Source organism: Piliocolobus tephrosceles, chromosome 11 (genome assembly GCF_002776525.5).
Source record: "Piliocolobus tephrosceles isolate RC106 chromosome 11, ASM277652v3, whole genome shotgun sequence".
Taxonomy (NCBI): Eukaryota; Metazoa; Chordata; class Mammalia; order Primates; family Cercopithecidae; genus Piliocolobus; species Piliocolobus tephrosceles.
In genome coordinates this window covers 114,806,547-114,829,271 of record NC_045444.1, presented here as the reverse complement: position 1 = coordinate 114,829,271, position 22,725 = coordinate 114,806,547, and the positions used below count along the sequence as shown (strand labels likewise).

General features: G+C 36.7%; 1 pseudogene; it reads left to right on the top strand.

Annotated features, from left to right (window-relative positions):
- Window positions 1-1,917: 1,917 nt before the first annotated feature.
- On the top strand, window positions 1,918-3,016 carry LOC111527534 (annotated as a pseudogene).
- Window positions 3,017-22,725: the final 19,709 nt, after the last annotated feature.

Below are 22,725 nucleotides of genomic sequence, written 5' to 3'. Positions count from 1 at the left end.
TAGATTAAACTCAAAGAGAACCACACCCAGGCACATCATAATTGAAGTATTGAAAATCAAATATTAAGAAAAATCTTAAAAGCAGACAGAAAAAAATGGCATTATGTAGAGAGCAACGAAGATTCAAACAACTACACATCTCTCTCAAATAATCATGGATGCCAGGGACAATGAATCAATATTTTGAAAGTGCTGGGGAAAACAACAACTCTGTCCTTCCAGAATTCTATATCCAGTGAAAACATACTTCAGGAATAAAAGCAAAATAAAGATATTCAAAAATGGTAAAAAAAAAAAAAAAATTATAAATAAAAATATTTTAAACAATTTGTCACCAGTACACCTGGTGCTAAAAAAAAAAGTTTGTACCCAGAGAACCATTGACAAAATAAGGAAACTTGGAACTTCAGAATGAAGAAAGAACTACCAAAATGATAAAAATATAAATAATTGTAATAGGCTGCTTTCTCTTCAAGATTTTTAAAAATGTGTACGACTATTGAATGGAAAAAGTACATCATATATCACTGTTTAATATGGTTTTCAATGTTCACAGATATGACACATATGACACGTATAACATAAAGGAAGGAACGAAGGGACCTGTAGTGTGATAGCTGTTTCTATCACACTATGTCAAGTAAGACAGCTACATCTTACTTGAGGTGATAAAATATGATCTCTAAGTAGACTGTGAAAAGTTAGACATGTGCATTGTAATCCCTGATAAAGCACTAAAAATTACACAAAAATAATCAAGATTTTAACCTGTTGATTCTAAAATTCACAGGCAAAGGAATTAGAATGGCCAAAACAATTTTGAAAAAGAACAAATTTGCTCTACTCACATTACCTAATTTTAGGACTCACTGTAAAGTTATAATGATCAAGAAAGTGTGGGAGTGACAAAAGGATAGACATACTGATCAATGGAACATATAGCAAGTCCAATAATTCATCCACACAAACATAGTCAATTAATTTTTGATAAATGTATAAAGCTGAATCAAGATTTTAGATTTTATCATACTTACAAACTTTGGATCTGTGAATGTCATTGTTAAGAGAATGAAAAAACAAGCTAAGAACAATATTTTCAAATTACATATTGAATAAGGATATAAGTCCAGAATATGGAAAGAACTCTTAAAACAACAAGGGAAAAAACTCAAAAGTTTGTAAAATATTTTAACAGACACTTCATCACAGAGTACCTATGGATGATAACTAATACATAAAAATATGTTAGATGATATTAGTCCTTAGAAAAACACAAAGTAAAAGTATAAAAGGATACCAATACATGCCCAATAGAAGGTGAACATTTTTTTAAATGCCAATACCAAATGCAGACAAGAATCTGGAGCAACTGGAAATCTCATACATTTTTAATAGGAATGCAAAATGGTACTCTGGAAAATACTTTAACAAACTTATTATAAATGGACACATGTATGTTTCAGTAATCTTATTCTTAGGTACTTACACTAAATAAATGAAAATATATTTATACAAAAACTTGAACACAAGTGTTTATAGCAGCATTATTTATAATCACCACAAACTAGAAACAACCTAAATGTTTTCATCAGTTAAGGAAGTAAATGGATAAACAAAGTTTGATACATTTATACAATGCACCTTTGCTCGTCGATAAAAACAAGCCGCTGATACACATGACAACGTAGATGTGAAAGAAGACAGACTTAAAAGGTTACATACTGTGTGATTCCATATATACGACATCCCGGAAAAGTGAAAATTCTTACGATAAAGAACAGATCAATGGTTTTCAAGGGCAAGAAGTGCGTATAACATTTGACAAAGAAGAAATACCCCAAGGCAATTTTTTTGTTTGAAAGAACTATTCCGGGGAGCCGGTAGCAGAGGAGCCTGGGACACAGGCCCAGGGCAGGGATGCACAGTTGCAGGGTGGGAGCTGGCCCCATCGCCACAAAGAAATTTGCCAAGGCCAGCCAGGCCCAATGGCTCATGCCTGTAATCCCAGCACTTTGGGAGGCTGAGGCGGGTGGATCACCTGAGGTCAGGAGTTCGAGACCAGCATGGTCCAAAATGGTGAAACCCCATCTCTATTAAAAACACAAAAAAATAGCTAGGCATGGTGGCACGCACGTGTAGTCCCAGCTACTGGGGAGGCTGAGGCAGGAGAATTGCTTGAACCTGGGAGGCAGAAGTTGCAGTGAGCCAAGATAGTGTCACTGCACTCCAGCTTGGGCAACAAAACAAGACTCCATCTCAAAAAAAAAAAAAGAAAGAAAGAAAAAAGAAATTTTCCAGGCCAAGTATAAGGAGCGAGGGAAGGTCTTGGCTGAGGACCAGCTAGCCCAGATGTCAAAGCAGTTGGGCATGTTGAAGACCAACCTGGAGGAGTTTGCCAGCAAGCACAAGCAGGAGATACGGAAAGATCCTGAGTTCCATGTGCAGTTCCGGGACATGTGTGCAACCTTTGGGGTGGAGCCTTTGGCCTCTGGAAAAGGATTTTGATCTGAGATGCCGGCTGTGGGGGATTTTTATTATAAACTAGGTGTTCACATTATCAAAGTGTGCCTGGTGCTGAGCATTGGATTGGAGGTCTGATAACTCTGGAGGAACTACATCAACAGTTGTTAAAAAGAAGGGGCAAGTTCGCCCAGGAAGTCAGTCAAGAGGACCTGATCAGGGCCATCAAGAAACTAAAGGCACTTGGCACTGGCTTCGGCATCACCCCTGTGAGTGGCACTTACCGCATTCAGCCTGTTCCAGCTGAATTCAATGTGGATCACACCATGGGGCTGCAGCTGGCAGGGAAAAATGGCTATTGACTGTCGGAGAGATCAAAGCCAGTCTTAAATGGGAGATGGAGCAAGCAGCGAGACGAAGGCCAGAACACCTGCTGAGAGAAGGGCTGGCATGGCTGGACTTACAGGCCCCAGGGGAGACCCACTACTGGCTGCCAGCTCTCTTCACCAACCCCTCCTCCCTTACAGCTGAGGAGGCCAGAGAAGTCCTCTCCTGAGTGTGGAAGGGCACACAGCAGCAGGTAGGGAGAAGAAGGGAGGCCTGTTGGCCAATAAACCTGGGCAGTTTTGTTTATTAAAAAAAAAAAAAAAATAGAAAAAAAAAGCTCCCTCAGAAGAGAACTATTCTGTATTTTGATTATAATGGAGGTAACGTGACTATGCTTTTGTTAAAACTCTACATCAAAAATGTGTTTTACAGTATACATTTTAAAAATTCAAAAGGAAACAATAGTAATTGATGATAGCCATTTTACCCACTAACCTTTTATCAACCTTTCTTACACTTGATTACATACATCTGCAGCTCTACCCCCAATGGGTATGAGATGCTGAATTATAAGGAGTTTAATGTACACTTGCGTCTCCATCTGAATATATGGGGGTGGAGCCATTAAAAGCAAAGCTTGTGAGGTTCTCCTGGAAGGATCACATGCCCAAGATCAAAGGAGGAATGAAACCGCAGACTCCTAAGCATCACAGCATGGTTATTTCTAAGGTCAGGGCATCACTTTGCTAATTAATATGAGAAGTATTATTTCCTAAATAAGATTTATGCCTTTTCACTTTGCTATAATACGACGGTGGCTCATAGTTAAAAGTAGGAGACAGGCAGAACTACCTAGCAGTTGTACATAGCTTAATCTATAGCTAATATTCAGCCAGAATACAATAATATCAAGCTTGTCAACATATTTTAAAACTTTTGTAACTGCTGGCAAACAACATCTGCCCCTAACCCTGCAAGCACTGCACGATAGTGCTAGCTACCCCAGCGGTGTCTCCAGATCTCCAGAAACTCCCCACAATCCAGCAACCAAAGAGTTAATATTTGGCTCAGTGAGGAACCCCCAAGGACTGCTCTAGCAGCAAAGCTTGATCTGCTCCCATTCTTTAGTAGTACACAAGCCAGCCCAATTGTCAAATACTTAAATTATCATTTCTGGCTTAGGCTCAGTTGAATGTGTCTTAAATTTCCCAAAGCATGGCAAGCCCTTCTGTATTCAGCAATCCTTCTCCTCTGGTGAGCATGGTGCAGAATAGTATTAATAGATGCAGCAGGTTGAAGTCACAATCTGCTCTACCCCTGAAAAAAAACACCAACCCCTCTGTAATAGTTGGATTGTGGTGGTTACTGAAAAGAGATGACAGCACCCAGAGAATTTCCTGTTACTTCTGTGTCAAACTCAATATCACGTTGAAGATGACTGCTTTATTTTTGTCTCAAACCCACACATCCATCAAGTATTTAACAAATGCTTTTGAGTGAATTAATTTTAAAATACCAAATAGAAATATTTCTATTCTAGAAATAAAAAATATTGAAATTGAAACATTTGAAAACAGCAGAAACATACTGATCATTCAAAATATCTCATATATAATAGAAATCGGTATATTTATTGTGCTAATAATAAAAATTGAAGGACATATTTTCAGTCTTTATCCTAAGTCTGCTTTGGTGGTGATAAAAGCTGTTGGATAGCAGAATTTTACAACTTATTTTTTTCTCAATGTGTGTAGAATTTTGCATTATAAACTACTTCAATTTGAGTAAGTTTTGTATGACCAGATGTGACATTTTATTGTACACAGAGAAGTATATTAGATTGTTAAGATTTTACATGCTATTCAATTTATTTATGTTATAAGTTCTAAAACTTAATTTGCCTTGAGCTTAAAGTACACTGTAAAAATAGTATTCTACTTATAAATCTAGTAAATTTCTAATTACTTTAAGAAACTTCCTTGTTTAATATTTATCAAGTTAAACCAACTAAACTCCCATAATTAATCAGTTTTATTTATAACTTAATTAAATTTCCTCAAGCCCAACTATGTAAGCAAAAATTCCCAATATTAAAAAAAATAAATCTCACAAATCTGTAAAATTCAAAGTTTCTTATCATTCCACTATAACAAATTTAGTACAATTCTTACCCCCTTTTCAACTAAATATCACAAATTTAAGATCAGCCACAGTATTTACACTGGAAGTATAAAACTAATCTGTAAACATTAGGCCACATTATTTAACTATTTTAAATGCCAAATATATGCAAATTATTTCTGACTTAGTACAGAATTATTAATTCTATGACAATTTTATTTTATTTACAGCACTTCTACTGTTTCTGATGGTTGATATTCTCTCTCTCATTGAGCAAGCATTATCATTTCAAATGAACTGATGTCACCATCCTAACAATTTGGTGTTATCATCTTAATTAGCTTATTGTATTTAATGGTTATATATTTTAAGCAAAGACATGAGGTTAAATACAGAGTATTTCTCCATCTATTGTTATGGCCATACCAATTTTTGTTATAATAGTGCTATAAAAACATTAAACTCGGTGTAGGTCTTTCAGAGGAAGTATGTTCTGCAATGCAACTTCTTTTTCAATTTTTATGATAATCTAATTATTTTAGTTGACTTTTGTAAATAGAATCTAGAATATCTCACTAGCAGTGTTGAAAACTTTTTAACATTCTCTGAACACACGATAAAATGTGGTACTACACAGGATGGACATATAGATAAAAGAATAGAATGGATAGTCGAGAAATAAACTGATACATCTATGATTGAGTGATTTTTTACAAGGATACCAAGCCTTTCAAATACAGAAAGAGTAGTCTTTTCAACAAACAGTGTAAAGACAACGAGATATTCATATGCAAAAAAAAGGTTGAAATTCTCTCACATCATATGAGAAAAATAATTCAAAATAGATCCACAACCGAAATCAAAACAGAGGCATAAGTTTTGTGATCTTAGATTAGAAAATGATTTCTTAAAATGACACTAAAAACACAATCGACTGAGGGAAAAACAAACAGATAAAATGTACTTCATCAAAATTAAAAGTTTTATGCTTCAGAGGCTACTATAAAGAAAATAAAACCAACAAAATGAATGACATTGGTAACATTCGTAAATAATATATTTCATAAAGTACGTGAATCTAAAATACATAAACAATACTTACAACTCAATAATAAAAAGACAAATGACCCAATTAAAAAGTGGGCAAAGGAGTCTTACACATATTTTTCGAAAGAAGATACAAAACGGCCTATGAGCGCATGAAAAGATGCTCAACATCATTAGTCACGAGGGAGGTGTAAATCAAACTGCAATGAGATGCCACCTCATATCCACAGTACTGGCTTTAATCAAAGTGGCATGCAATAAGTGTTAGTGAAGATGTGGAGACATTGAAACCTTCATACATTACTGGTAAGAGTGTAAAATTGTGCAGTCACTTTGAAAAAGAGTTTGACAGGTCCTCAGAAAGCTAAGTATAGACTTCCCACATGATCCAGCAATTCCATTTCTATGTATAGACCCAAGAGATTTAAAACTTGTACACATATGTTCATAACAGCATTGCTCTCACGAGCTAAAAAAATGGAAACAACCCATCTATCAACAGATGAATAGATAAACAAAATGTGGTATATTCATACAACATCATATTGCTTGGCAATAAAAAAGAAATGAAGTATGGGCTGGGCGCAGTGGCTCATGCCTATAATCCCAGCACTCTGGGAGGGCCAGGTGAGTGGATTCCTTGAGGTCAGGAGTTTGAGACCAGCCTGGCCAATATGGTGAAATCCCATCACTACTAAAAATACAAAAATTAGCTTGGTGTAGTGGTACACGCTGTAATCCCAGTTACTTGGGAGGCTGAGGCAGGAGAATCACTTCAACCCAGGAGGTGGAGGCTGCTGTGAGCCAGTTAGCCAAGATCATCATTGCACTCTAGCCTGAGTGACAAGAGCAAAACTCCTTCTGAAAGAAAGAAAGTAAAAGAAAGAAAGAAAAGAAAGGAAGACAGAAAAAAGAAAGAAGGGAGGAAGGGAGGAAAGAAGGAAAAGGGGAAGGGAAGATACGTGTTACTGCATGGATGCACCTTGAAACTTTATACTCAGTGAAAGGAAGCATACATGAAAGATCATATATTGCATGATTACATTTATATGAAATGTCCAGAACAGGGAAATTCATGGAGACAGAAAGTAGATTAGTGGTTTCCAGGGACTGGGGGAGAAGGGAATGGTCTGTGATTATTAATGGACATGGAGATTATTGTGGGGATGATGAAAATCTTCTGGAATTAGCTAATTGTAATTGTTGCATAACTTTGTGAGTATACAAAAAAATACTGAATTGGACACTTTAAAAGGGTGAATTTTATGGTATGTGAACTCTATCTCAATAAGAAAAAAGAAAGAAAGAAACCCACAGAGTGGAGAAGTTTAAAGACAAAAGGGTCAGAGGAACTAACACTGCTTGAAGAGGTTAAGGTGATCCAACATTAGAGCTATTAATAGAAGGAAACACTTGGTGACAGTTCTCTGGAAGTAATTAAGCTTCAGCATAATGGAAATGGAGGGCAGTAAGCGTCTGACTGGAGCTGGCTTTCTAGGGAGATTTAGGCCCAAAGCAATCAAGGCTTGGCAAACTATAACTAGGAGTTAACGGTTGGCCATCAAGGAGCAAACTACTGTGTGTTTTCTTTTGTTTGTTTTGTTTTTTGGTTCTCTTGTTTGTTTGTATTTTTGAGATAGAGTCTGGCTCTGTCACCCAGGCTGGAGTGTAGTGGTATGATTTCAGTTCCTTGCAGTCTCGGCCTCCTGAGTTCAAGCAGTTCTCCCACCTCAGCCTCCCGCGTAGCTGGGACTACAGGCATGCACCACCGTGCCCAGTAATTTTTGTATTTGTGTATTTTTTATGATTTTTGGTAAAGACTGGGTTTTGCTATGTTTTCCAGGATGGTTTTGAACTTCTGGGTGCAAGTGACCCACCCACCTCCACCTCCCAAAGTGCTGGGACTACAGGAGTGAGCCACTGCACCCAGCCAAACTGCTGTGGTTTTTAAAATATTTGGGAAGGACAACCTGTAATTAAACTCAAGCATACTGTTGTCAACCCAGACAAAACTATTACTTCTCATTATTTAGGCAGTACATGTTAAAATAATTGCATTTTCCCTGTGTGTTAGTGATGTACTAACTACAATTACAGACATATGTCTTGATTTTTTTATGGCCTAAGTTACAGTAATTAGATTTATCAAGTTGTCAAATGTATGTATGTATGTCTTTTTTCACTCCAATGTATTCATATAATAAAGTATTTCCACTAGCCAAGATCTTTAATAATTCATATGTATCTTCATGTAAGCATGATTCATAAGATTTAATCAACCAGAACATTTTATCCCCATCCTAAGTCTGTAATCTTAAATGTGAATACCTAAAGGGAACAAGAACTAGTAAGTCAAAAAAATTTTTTAAAAATTTGAAGCAGAGAGGTTTAATGATAGGAAGAGATACAGACTATAGTAAAATGCAGAGTTCATGCCCCTCTAACCAGAACTCCTTTCCTCAGGCACAGCTTGAGGTTTTGGTTCCAATATATCCAGATATTCCAATTCTTTGAAAGAATATTTTGCCCAATATATCCAGATATTCCAATTCTTTGAAAGGAAATCCAGAATTGTAAAGTTCTATATGGGAAATCTACTTTTTTTATATGTATATATATATAAAATATAACTTTTCACAACTAGGCTAAGAACAATGAATATCACATTTTTTATTTTTTAAATATTTATTTTATTTATGACCTCTCTCCTTTGTCAGAAAAATGTGACCATTTTGTCTCTAATAGTCTCAAGTCCAGTTTTCCGCATGAGACTTCAGAGACTTCTGGTGACCTTGTTATATTATTCAAATCTATGCCATCCAATTGCCTAGATGATTGTTCAATTGTTTACCAGATCACGAACAGACTTTATATATCCTGTGTGATTAAATTTAACCAAGCAAAGTGTCAATTAATTGTTATACTTTAAAGCTAATTCTTTTAACAGAAATAAATAGAGTCGACCGAGTGCAGTGACAAACGCTTGTAATCCCAACACTTTGGGAGCCTGAGGTGGGCAGATATGCTTGAGCTCAGGAGTTCAAGAACAGGCTGGGCAGCATAGCAAAATCCTGTCTCTACAAAAATATAAAAATTAGCTGGGTGTGGTGGCATGCACCTGTAGTCCCAGGTACTTGGGAGGCTGAGGTACGAGGATCACTTGAGCCCTAGAGGCAGAGGTTGCAGGGAACCAAGATCGCACCATGGCACTGCAGCCTGGGTGACAGAGCCAGACCCTGTCTCTAAAGAAATAAATAATAAATAATAAGAGTTTAGTATTGTTTATAGAGACTGACTTATTGCTCCCACCCTGAATTTCCAACTGGTTAGTAATGATTTCCACCTGGAAGTCAACAAAGCATCTCAAAATCGAAATGTAAGAACAATAGATTTAAAAATCATTGTATTCACCATTTCTGTTTGACTCAATGCCATCAACATAACTCCCTGTTCTCTGTCTTACTATGTAATCGGTTGAGTCCCATTGTCACTCTGAAATATCTTTCCCATCCATCCTGTTTTCTCCATTGCCAGTACCATGGCAGTCAGAGCCTTTTTAGCCTATCGGGTGAACAACTACAATAAATTTCACAATCTTTTCCCAGCCCCCAGCCAAATACCTATTTGGAGAATAACAGTCATCATTAAATACCACAGTGATTGCTTTACTGTCCAACTCCAAAAATTTAAGGCCTCTCCATTACTCATCAACGAAGTACAAACTCAATGGTGAGGAAATCGAGGAAATCAATTCACATTTTGTGAGTATGGATCGTAAAATTACTTCTGGAGTCCACTGGACCTGAGTTCAAATTCTGGTTCCACACTTACTAGAATGCCTCTGTTGAGTTACATTTCATAATCTCAAGACTCATTAATTGTGCAATCAGGCTCTTAGCACTTATCTGAGAATAGGTTATTGTAAGAAAACATGAGATAACTTTTGTGAAATAGCTAACATGGCTCTGGTAATTTGAATTGGACTGCCAGTAAGAAACTAGACCTGAAATTTTTATCTTGCCCCCCAGCTCAGGAGAATGTTTTCATCTCCTAGTTAAACTGAATATAGGTCTGAATCATGAGTACGTATCTGCTGAAGACAAACCAACAAGATTGTGGATAAAGTGGAATTCCTCAGTACAACGATGCTTATAGCATCCCTTACCTTATCTGAGTGACCCTCAAAACCACAAAGCAATGACTTCATGCCAGACAATCTGCCCTTCATTGCTCCAAAAGAACATTCCTTTGTGTAACAATTTGGAAATAAAAGTAATTTCATGAGAGCAATAATAAGAACAACCAAACAACAAATATATCAGTAAAAGACAGGACCTAGGAAAGCTAGCAAAGGACTGTTGAATTTAGCCTCTCCACTTTCTCAGTCTTTTATCTCTACTACACATTAAATTTACTACTTCACAACTTTTTTCTTAGTTTGCCCAACATATGGATTGAAATCTAAAATAGTCATTTATTTTCTGCTGTTTCTATGTTAGACTGTTTCAGTAGGTGTTGGAATCTGCATTTGCATTTGCTGCACCAACAATTTAAGATGGCTTTTCCACTCTTCTCTGCGGGAAAACAAATGCAGTGTGGTAATAAAATATTCCTGATTGTTAATGTCCTCGGTATTGATGTAAGTAGAAGTTATTTCTTTTCTCATCTGAGAAATATGCTGAAAGACTTGTCTGACCTTGGAGGAAACTATCCATGAGAGAAGACTGATTTGCATCTTCCTCCGCTTTCTCATGCAACATAGCCAAGTGTTTATACGTGCAGTTTCTGACCATGAACAGAGCAAAAATTGTCAGTTCCTGTCTCTTGCCTTTGACTGGGTTTCCTGGAAACAGACTCAGACAAGAACTGTGTGCCCATGTATTACTTTTAGTTGATTTCAAATGACCTGTCTAAGGAAGGAGGAAGGCAGGACTGGGCAAAAGGGGAAGCTCACCTGCACTGTTGCTTCAATGAAAGCTTTAGCCAATTCTATGGCTAGAGAGCTCCAGAGCTGAGATAACCTTTCCATGTTGTTTCAAACTAAGAAAATATGGCTAGACTTTTGTATCCTTGCACCAGTCAGTCATTAGCAGCAAGCCACCCTTGAAAGAGTGTATAGCCCTGGTCAAGTAGACCTTGTGGCTGAGGCTGTGTCCAGTGACGGACAGAGAGAGGATCAGCAACTGATGTTCACAGTGGTTGGCAGTGGAGGAAATGGGTGTATTATCCCTAAAGAAGAGATCTGGTATTCACTACAGATCCCCAGCAACATTAAACCTTATGCCATGGATTCATTAGCTCTTATCTGCTGAGCCCTAGAGGCAGAGGTTGCAGGGAACCTCTGCACATGAGAGTTGATTAATATGGTAGGGGGAATAAAGTTAACCAACTGATTTCAATGCTCAGAGCGCCACTTCATCTGGTTAAATTATATAACTCTGATGGGAGAAACGCATGAAGGAAATGAAAGTGAAACTCTTAAGTTCTTTCTGAGCATAAAGTGTTAGGAGAGTAACATGGATTTCATTTTAGATATTCTCAACACAAATTGTAAATAAAACAATAAGTCAAAATTAATCCCAAATCCCTAAGCCACAGTTCAGTGTTCAACGTAACTCTCCAGTGTGGTGGCACTGCTGCTAATTTAAAGCAGGCAGATTCTAAGGTTTTTCTCAATCCCATATCATTACCTCATTCACCCTTCTTAGTGTTAACTACAACCCCTCTATTTATTGTATCTGCTCCCTTTTAACTTCTGATATCCCCCTAAAAGAGCTCCCAGAACCTTTTTTTTTTTTTTTTTTTTGAGATGGGGTTTCGCTCTTGTTGCCCAGGCTGAAGTGCAATGGCACAATCTCGGCTCACTGCAACCTCAGCCTCCCGGGTTCAAGCAATTCATTCTCCTGCCTCAGTCTCCCAAGTAGGTGGTATTACAGGCACTTGCCACCATGCCTGGCTAATTTTTGTATTTTTAGTACAGAGGAGGTTTCACCATTTTGGCCAGGCTGGTTGTGAACTCCTGACCTCAGATGATCCACCTGCCTCAGCCTTCCAAAGTTCTAGGATTACAGGCGTGAGCCACCATGCATGGCCCCAGGACCTCTTTAGCACCTCACTCTTGCAAGTACCTGAATCCCTTCCACCTCACTTTGACTCCCTTATCCTCACTCTGTCAAAGATTGAACTTATACTTTCCAAAGATGACTCTATTATTAAAGGAAAGGCATTAGGGCAGAACCATCCTTCAGGTTGGCATGGCAAAAATTCACAATTGTTGCAACATAAAGAACTTGACCACAGAGGAAGAACTAACCAAATAGTTAATTCTCATGATTTATTGTTCTTGGATTTTCAGAATTAGGTACAATTTATTGCTTGCAGCATTTTCTTTAGGAGGAACTTTCCAGAAGTAGTGTTACTGAAAGGTTCAATTAGAGACACAAAATCATGGAAAGTTCTTTTCTTGGAATCTAGTCTCCAAGTTTTTCTTCTATCTTCCTGAAGCTTCTTCTGCATTTCTGTGAATGGCTCCTCTTCTTCTATAGGCTGGAGGGTATCACCAGCAAAATAGTCAGAGTCAAATTTATTCAGGGTGAAGATTTTGCTACTTGTGTATATGAAGGTAGAGAGTGGCAAGGCAAGGGAATTGAGATTTTTTTCTTTTTTTAATGAATGAAGCATGGATGTGTGGGGAGTTACGGCCAATTAGAGAAGTTAAGGAGTCAGTGCATTGGAGGCTCAATGGGTCAAAGAATGGTTCAAATAGAAGTTGTGGGGTGAGTGAAAGATTGGATATGGTAAAGAAAGTAAGATACTCAAAATAGAGGTTTTAGAATGATAATAAAAGGTCAAATATGACTGTATAAAAATATGATTGAAAGTGGATCTAGGCTATGTGTTGGATAATTCATTTATATGAATGTACAAGATTATAGTAGTATAAAGAACACTGAGACCAGGTACTTGAATCTTCAATGAATGAGAAGAACACACTGTGATATTGATAGACAACTACTGTAAGTGAGAGTAGCACATATTATGCCATTTATTTCAAAAGAATTATCTTTTGAAATTTTTAATATATTTATTTATTTGTTTTGATGTAGGAATGAGAAAAGGTATTAGAAACAGCATCTCCAGAATCTCTGGAAATTGTGTCATGAAAAGAAAACAAACATTTGTTAAAATAACTGTCCACCAAACAGTGTCCTTAAGGAATTGCCACATTTTAATTACAGGAATATGGTGAAGGAAATGTTCAAAGAAATGCTTAAAGATATAATACATGTTACTAATGATTGTAAGCTGCAGAGGACTTTGAGAAGTTAGAGATATGTGGAAATTTGGGTCCAACTATAGTTTTTCAGTCAGAAACTCAGCTGGTTTGAGTTCGTACTAGCTGGAGTTGTCTAAAACTACATTCTTGAAGGGTCTAAGTCTTCAGTAATCTTGATTGTTTCCATTTGTCATAATTTTTCATTAAGCTCGTGTCAATAAGGGTCCAAGATAATTCCCTGGGTTTTATACATAGTTCTTCTTGCCACCACTGTGCAGCAGCAAACCAATTTCCTCCTGGTTATTGGAACCAAACACTTCAGCCAGTACAGTAACCCTTTTTATTGTCTGCTCACAACTCAGTGGCTTAAGAAGCCCATTTGACCAGGTAATAGTCTCATCTTCAATTCAATGGGATTAGAGACTTCTTTCTGTCAAAATGAGATGGTGGCGGCCAAATTTATTCTTCTACCTGATCAAAACAACAAAATATATGAAGTGAAATGTTCAAGATATGAAATACAAGTACTGAATGAGATCCCAAAAGATGAAAAATGAAATGAAATGAGCTCTATGATCACCCCAGACTCTACTGCCTGGAGCATAATGGCATAATAGAATGCTGGAGTGGGAGGAGATCTGGGTAGGAACTGTTGCTCTCACTGTTAAGAGGAACCTTAAAAATGATTTGAGAAGGTCAAGATTGCTAGAGTTTGTAGGGTAGAGAGTAGGAACAACAAAGAAGCTTATGCAGATAGCTCTTGAGGTTTGCGGAGTAGCCCCTCTTGAGTTTTCAGCTGAGTAATGATTAGCGCATGTAGAAAGGAAAAAAAAAAAAAAAAAAAAAAAAACTACCAATGTTGAGGGCAAAAATAGACAAAAGGATTCAAGTGAATTATAAATACTCAGGGTGCACCAAAGGCCAGAAACAGATCGTGTTCCTACCGTCTAAATGAAAGAATGCAAAATGAAAAACCTCATAATTCAAAGGGCATAAAGTAGAATAACAAGAAGGTTTTTACCTGAGTAATGGGGGGGAAATAGCTCTAGAATACATTCTGCTCTGGTCCTGCCTTACTGAATTTAAATGCAAGACCAGAAAAGATTGAATTGTTTTCAAGTAACTTAATTACATCTCACTGCTAAGCTTAAAAAGTACAGTTAGGTATATAAAAATATTCAGTATCCAATTTGGTCATTGCATGTCTGGTATCCAATAAAAAATGATCAAGCAGGAAAATAAGCAGAAAAATATGAGCCATAATGTAAATAAAAATAAGTCAGCAAAACCTGACTCAGGAATAACACATATGATATAATTTGCAGATAAGCATAAAACAAGCATTATAATTATGTTTCATAAGCTCCAAAATATAGAAGAAATTTAGCATGCTAAAAGAAGACATGAAAAATATTTTTTTAAAAGCCCACTCAACTGGAGATAAAAACCATAATATCTTGCATGAAAAATACACTGGATAGGATTAACTGCAGCTAAGATATTGCAGAAGAAAAGATTAGTGAAATTGAAAAAACAGTATGAGAAACTACTTGAAATGAGAGAGATAAAAGACCAACAAAAAATGGCATAGAATAGAGAGTAGTGTGACAACATGAAGTGGTCTATTAAAACTGTATTTTTAATCTCCAAAGAAAGAGAGGGGTAAAAAATATTTTTAAAAAATGGTTGAACAGTTTTCAAATTTGATGGAAATGATAAAGCTTTAGGCTCAAGAAGTTCAATGAAGCAAAAGAAACCTGGAGAAAACTATACCATTGAACTTAAGGCAAGCAACAAAGAGATAATATTACAAACAACTAGAGGAATAAAGAAACACTGTGCAAAAAAAAAAAAAAAAAAAAAAAAAAAAAGCAACAGACTTCTTGACTGGAATAGTGAGGGCTAGAAGCCAGTGGAGCATCATCTTGAAGGCACTGAAAAAGAGAACTGCCATCCTAAAATGCAAAAATATCTTTTAAACACCAAGGCAAACACTTACGGAGACAAAAAAAAAACTAAAAGAATTCATTATTAGCATACCTGCAGTATAAGAAATGTTAAAGGAAGTCTTTAGCAATAAGAAAAATGTTACTAAACAGAAATACTGGTCTACATAAAGGAAGCAAGCATATTAGAAACTGTATTATCTAATATCTTTAAAAGATAAGTGAATTTTGAAAGGAAATGAAATGTGTTTGTAGTTTATAACATACTTATAGTTAAAATGTATAATAATGACAAGAGCCCAAATACCAGAAAAGAAGAAGAAGATTCTTATAAAGTTTTTGTATTATATGTAAAGTGGTATCACATAGCTTGAAGGTAGATTGTGTGTGGTAAGTTAGAGATGTATATTATAAACCCAAAGAAAGCACTAAAGGAACTTAACTGTAAGATATATTTAGTAAGCCAATGAGAGGATAAAATTGGATGATAAATACCATTCAATTAATTCAAAAGAAGACACAGAAAGAATGTGAAAGGGAACCAAGTACAGGTGAAACAAATATGAAATGATTCAATGAAATCCTTACTTTGTTACTTTATAGCAGTTTTCCTTACAGATTAAGACTTCAATTAGTAGAACTCAAAATATACCTGGCATAGGAAGCAAAAATTTCACCAGTTAAGGTTTCAAGTGTGATAGTAAGAGTGGCCATTTTTACTTCAATTCCTTGGTAATTTTGGGACTCGTAAATTCTGACTATGTGAGAAAGAGCATCATATAATGGTCTCTAATTCAGAACATACACTGCATCCTTTGAGGCAGAACCCCTTAATATCCCCGTAACTAAGTTTTCAGTAAGACTTCCATCTGTCAATTAGCTCATGTGCTCTGGAGTACTTGGACACTGGTGGGATTTCTGGAAACTGCCTCTAGGGAACTGATTCTGCTAAATTCACTGGAAGACAGGAGAATTCACTTGGCAGCCACCTGTGTGGGTATTACTGAAACTCTTGGAATGGGCACCACTTGGTGTCCCACATGCTAGCTGAGCATCATGGAGCAAGAAAAGCAAAAAGCACAGTAGAACCAGGAAGAAAAGCCCCTTCCTCCCGCAGTGTCTCTCCAGTGCCTTTTACTGACAAAGCTCAGCATCATTGCCGGCTGACAAGGGAGAAATAGTTGCAAGGTCCAACTCCAGTGTCACAAGACAGGATAATAAAGGGTATATTGAGAGGTGAGAGGAAATAAAGTGGTAAGTGGTACCTGCGCTCACTCCTATTTCTACCTCCTGATTCTCGGATTATATAATCTGTGTACTGGAGACATACCACCATAAAATAATTGTTAATTTAGGGTGTGTTTACAGTGTATCCTGGAATGAGGTTCCCCATATTCACAGAGAATAATCTCTATGTGGAACATCAGCTATGCCTTAAAAAGGCCATGCCATCGATCTATCAGGATGGCAGGTTCTGGTGACTGCAGATTGTGATGTAATTAGTGAACCCCATCATCATGTTCCCAGTCATGTCTCCTTTGCTATAAAATGCAATCCTTGCTAAGTTACACAGTGAGTCCTCCGATAGTGGTAGTGGTTTAGGTTTTGAGTATATAAACAGCAAACCCATAATTATTGACAGAAGATGTGTTGTTTCTAATCAAGATTAGTAAGTGCTCCTTCCAGGATGGAAGTTGCCACTAGATGACTTGTTTGTCTCCTTGAGAGATGGAATCCCAGAGTAGTCTTTGTTGGAGAATGTTGAACACTCCACAGTAGAAGTAGCTATGTCAGCCTTGGTGAGTGGGAACCCAAACCATCAGACTCATGGTCACCTCTATCCTTGACACCCTGGCTGCTCTGTTTATGCACCCACTGTGCCAGCATTAAAATAACCAATAATCCCAGCACTTTGGGAGGCCAAGGCAGGTGGATCACCTGAGGTCAGGATTTCAAGACCAGCCTGACCAATGTGGTGAAACACTGTCTCTATTAAAAATACAAAAAAATTAGCCAGGTGTCTTGGTGTGCGCCTGTAGTCCCAGCTACTCGGGAGGCTGAGACAGGAGGATTGCTTGAACCCAGGAGACAGAGGTTGTAGTGAGCCGAGATCAGGCCACTGCACTCCAGCCTGGACCACCAAGCAAGACTGTCAAAAAAAAGAAACTGGACTGTATCAAGTGACCAGTTGATCCCGTCTGCTTGGTCATTTTGCTCATCTTTCACAGGTGATATTATTTGGTGTGTGAAAATATGCAATACAAAGATCTTCAACTTTGTGCCTCAGTCTGTTCTAATTTATTTTCCCCAAATTAATTTATTCCTAATCTCTCATTTTTGCCACTTCCTGTGAGAGCATATGTATTCTTACCCTGGGTAGCTTATATTTCCACACAATGTGTATGACCAGGGGCATTATCTAAAATTCTGACTATTGGGAGGGTTTCCCCACACTGTTAGCTTTTAGGGACACTCTGAATTAAGGCTGTACCTCAAGACTTAAGGATATCCATTCATTAATCAAGCTTGGCCTTTTTTCTTTAATAGCAAGATGTCACAATGGATCCTCAGTTACAGTTATATTTCTGAGCTGATAGAGTAGAAATTGTACAATAGTAGCAAAGGTCATGGGAGTGCATTGCTCATGCTGCTTATTTGTACCCTCTGGCCTGCTCGTGCCTGATCCTGATGGTACCACTTTAGACTTATGATAGACTGCTGTGGGTCTTCATAGCCTTATGATCTGGTGGATTTTACAGGATCCATATTATGATGGGTATGTCTGGACACATGGTCACTTGATGTCAAATATTATTATTCTGTGAAATTACTGTACATTTTAAATATAATTGCACAAAAAAAATTTCAGGCAATGTCAGAAGTAAAAATCACTATTTCTAGAAAGGCTTAGATAGCCATATGGCAACATGCACAGGAATAGCCAAATTCTATAAAATCAGATGAGCAATAAAAGGGCTGGAACTAAAGCAGTAGCAGAAAAGATCAAAAGAAGGAATAATTAAAACATATCTAAAAGTATCAACAGTATTGGGAAGAAAACATGATGTTCACATGATACCCCAATGCTTCCAGAAAAGTCACAAATGAGTAAGCAAGGAATATTATAACTGATATCTATGATTCAGATAAAAACTCGGGTGGTACATGAAAACTGGCTTAAGTCAAGAGTGTAATTGAGACTAGATCAACTTTACAATGTCCTTTCTCAGATTCTGGGTATCTGAAAATCTTGGATCTATCTTGAGGTCACAAAGCCGAAGGAATATAAAGGTCACATAAATCTTTGTGTAAGTTTAGCGTATAATTAGTACTGAGACTTTTGTCAAGTGATACTGTTTCTCTGTATCTATTGTCCACATGTAGTAAGTAAAGATGAGATTATTAACCTATTTCATGCTGCTGCTTTGAAAATCAGGATTCTTGTATGGGTACCCTTGGGCAAAGCACTTGGGTTTATTCAAATACTTCTTGGTGCTTAAGGGAAAATAAAAACATAGAAAACAACTAAAGTGTTTTTATGACTATTCTGGTTATTCATCATTACATAATAAACCATCTTAAAACTTAGTGCATTAAAATGACCATTTATTATTATTGGTCATGTTCTCCCATAGGCTGACTGGAATCAGTAGGGCAGTTCTCATTTGGGTCTTTCTTTAACGCAGTAATTATTCATTACAGATACAGATATCTGGGACTGCAGTTCCCTGAAAGCTAGACTAGGCTGGATGTCCAGAAAGGCTCACTCATATGGCTCTCACCTTCCGCTAGATGTCTCTTGGGAGCTTAGCTGGAGCTGTTGACTGAAGTCCTTAGACACAGTCTACTGTAGACACAGTCTACAGTCTCTTTATGTGAGCTGAGTTTCCAACAGCACGGCTGCTGTGTTCCGAGGGAGATGTACTGAAAGCAAGGGTTTCAAGTATCAGGAAGCTGATGCTGCCAGTCTTTTTAAGGGCTATATAGAACTTCAGAGTGTCATTTTAGCAAATTCTATTGGTCAAAGGAATTATAGGGCCTGCCCAGGGGGATGGAGAAGTAAACTTCACCTTTGATAGGGAATGTGAAGGTCACATCCTTGAAGCACATGTGAAGAGTAGATATTGTGGAGTCACCTTTGGAATAAAATCAGCTGCAACGATTTAATTCAGTAAATTCTGTGACATGTACTTTTATAGTACTTATAGTACATACTTTTAGTACTTTTATAGTACTTATAGTACATACTTTTATAGTACATTTTATAGTACTTACTATAAAATGAGCTTATTTCATGCAGGAAGCAAGATTTATGACATTTTTAACCCGTTTGTGAGGAGAAAGACTTTTCTAGTATGAACTTTGACAATGTGACAATAAACTATAGAAGTCAATAAACTATCATTTTCTTTAAAACCAGTTTATTGATTGCTATTTCAGTAAGAACTCCTTGTTTAGATCTTGTGCAATGTTCTCTGAAAGAAGCTAATGGCTGAAATGACTATAAGAGGCATTGAGGGTTTGTTGCATGGGTTGATTATTTGTTACATGGATTGAGCAAATTCCTGTATGAACAGAGAATGGAACAGACTTGCCTTCTTAGAGAAGGCAGATAAATCACTAAAAAAGTAGAACTTTATGGGTATAAATTAAGGTTTTGCAGTCATTTCAAATTGGATTGAATTCTGGCTGTGTGTGCCCCAAGACACAGTCCCCTTTTTGAAAAATTGAGGTAATACCTACCTTAATGCATTCTGGCAAGCAATAAGTGAAAGCATTTTTCTTGGTTACCACTTTCATTATAACATTTTAAAAATTATGTTTTCTATCATCTTTAGTAGAAAATAATCACATACAAAATGCACCATTTTGTCTATTCACAGTACATTTTTAAGGCTATTTCCATATTAGCAGCGTTTTTGTGATTTAATATAGAATAGACATATTTCCAAAAAACATAAGGCTGGAGAGTAACATCAATGTATTTCTCCAATTTGAACTAATATACGTATAAGAAAACAAGTCTTATTTTGTATTGACTTTTATCCTTTTACTTTCCAATATCATAATACTTTTTATAGAATTACTCCCAAGAGCTTTGTAGAAATAAAACATTAAATAAATATTTATAAATTTAATAACTTTTTAATACTAATAATATTCATCATTAAATTGTATTTTTTAAGTTACCATTTACATGCTTCTATTAAGGGAGCAGAATTATGTTGCTGCAAGAGGCAATAAACACAAATCATTCTAATATCTCTAATAATTATCAGCATTAATTTCATCTGTGTCATCAGATTACTTTAATGGTCTGCAGTTACTAATCATGTCATTCCTGTTCTGCTGTCAGTCCTCAGTACGTCAGTCAGGTATTTGACCTTACACTCAGACGAGAAATAGCACTTGCTAAAATTGTGAATGGCATATCTTAGTGCTAATGATGATTTTATGGCTTTTGGAGGGTAGCTAAATTTCAGTTCTTGTTACTGATTAAACTTACCACTTATTGGTCTGACAAACTATATTTGGGGTTGGAATATAAACTAAGGGCTGTATTTATTTAACTATTAGTAACTTCTCTTTTAGCACATTGCAAATTAAGATTTAAGACACTATAGACTATTAAAAGGGGAAGGAAAAAGGGTTATGGGTTGAAAAAGTATCTATTGGATACTATGCTCACTACCTGGGTGCAATATACTTATGTAACAAACCTGCACATGTACCCCTGTATGTAAAATAATTTTTTAATAAAATTGAGAAAGTAATATCCTAGGAAAACTTTATACAAAATTAATGAGATGAAATTCAACAGTAGTATTATAGAGAGGCCTACATTCAGATTCAAATTGAATCATAAAGAACTGGATAAGAGAGATCCTGGTTAAGTTCGCCTCATATGAAAAAGCTGCTTAAAAACTCATTAAAAGCCAAGAAAAAAAAACCATGATGTAGAATGTATTAGTCTATTCTCTCATTGCTATAAACAAATACCTGACACTGGATAATTTATAAAGAAAAGAAGTTTAATTGGCTCACAGTTCCAAAGGCTGTACAGGAAGCATAATGCTGGCATCTGCTCAGCTTCTAGGGAGACCTCAAGAAACTTACAATCATAGCAGAAGGCAAAGAGAAAACACAGACATCACATGGCTAGAATAGGAGCAAGGTGCAGGGAGGTGATACCCACTTTTAAATGACCAGATCTCACGAGAACTGACTCACTATCATGAGGACAGCACCAAGAGGATGGTGCTAAATCACTCATGAGGTATCTGCTCCCATGATCCCATCACCTCCCACCAGGTCTAACCTCCAACACTGGGGATTACAATTCAACCTGAGATTTGAACGGGGACACAGAGTCAAACCATATCATAGATACATTAAAAACTGAAATCTTAGGCTGCATAAAAAAGCATAGTATCTTTATTTATTGTGGTACAAGCCACTGTACCTTGTTTGCATGGTTTTTAAAAAGTTAAGACATCTAGCACAAAACGTTATAGCAATATCATGAACACAGATACACAAACTTACGCAAATGAAAATTTAAATGGAATGATAAAACAAAGCAGTAATAACAGGTATTTTTTTTCTAACCATATAGATTAGCTGATATCTGACCTGCCATCCAGTCGCAAGTAACTATATGTTTGTGTGTGTGTGTGTGTGTGTGTGTATGACTGAAGTCATTGATCAGCAATCAACACTAAGATCCTCAAGAGAAGTGATGTACATCAGGTTAGGCTACATTCATTCTTGCTTTCTCATTCAGGACATTTTTCAGAACTATGATGCAAGGAAGAAAACACCAGTCCCTCTGGGTTGAGAAAACAAAGACTAAAGTTTGGGTTGCCAGGGCAGCTGGAAATGAGGGGCAGGTTGTTAGAAAGGAAGGACCCACAGAAAAGACCTGAGTGTGTGCAAAAAAATTTACTTCAATTCCTTGGGTGACTCCCAACCTCACAGGCACAGGGAAAGACTTTGAAAGACTGAGCAAGGAAGAGCTACCAGGAGCCCCGAGAGGTAAGCATAGATTTCCGAAATCTCCACATGATGGAGACTTACTGGAATTCAGGTATAGCTATAAGGAGAGACCCTGGTGAGTATCTTGGGCTTCTACTGAGACTCTAATGGAGTAGGCCATGCCCTGGAGTAAGAATCATGGTTTAAGGCTAAGGACAAAGCTAAATTAGACATAACAAGCTTAAGTCCAAGCCCCCAACAGGATTGCTAGTAATTTAACTTTCTTTTAGAACAAAACTTTAAATCCTTTGGAATAGATTCATACAATCTAGGTGCTCTATAACATATCACTCACAATAAAAATTATTTTTATATAAAAATAATTAGACACAAAAGAGGCATAAAATGGCACCAATAATTAAGAGATAGAATCAACAGACTAAAACTCAGAGATTATTCAGAATTAACAAAAACTTCAAAATAGTTATAATCAACATGCTAATCAAAAAGAAGAAAAAGAAAAGAGGTTAAATTTTTCAAATAGAACCAGATTTTGTAAAAAAGAATTAAATG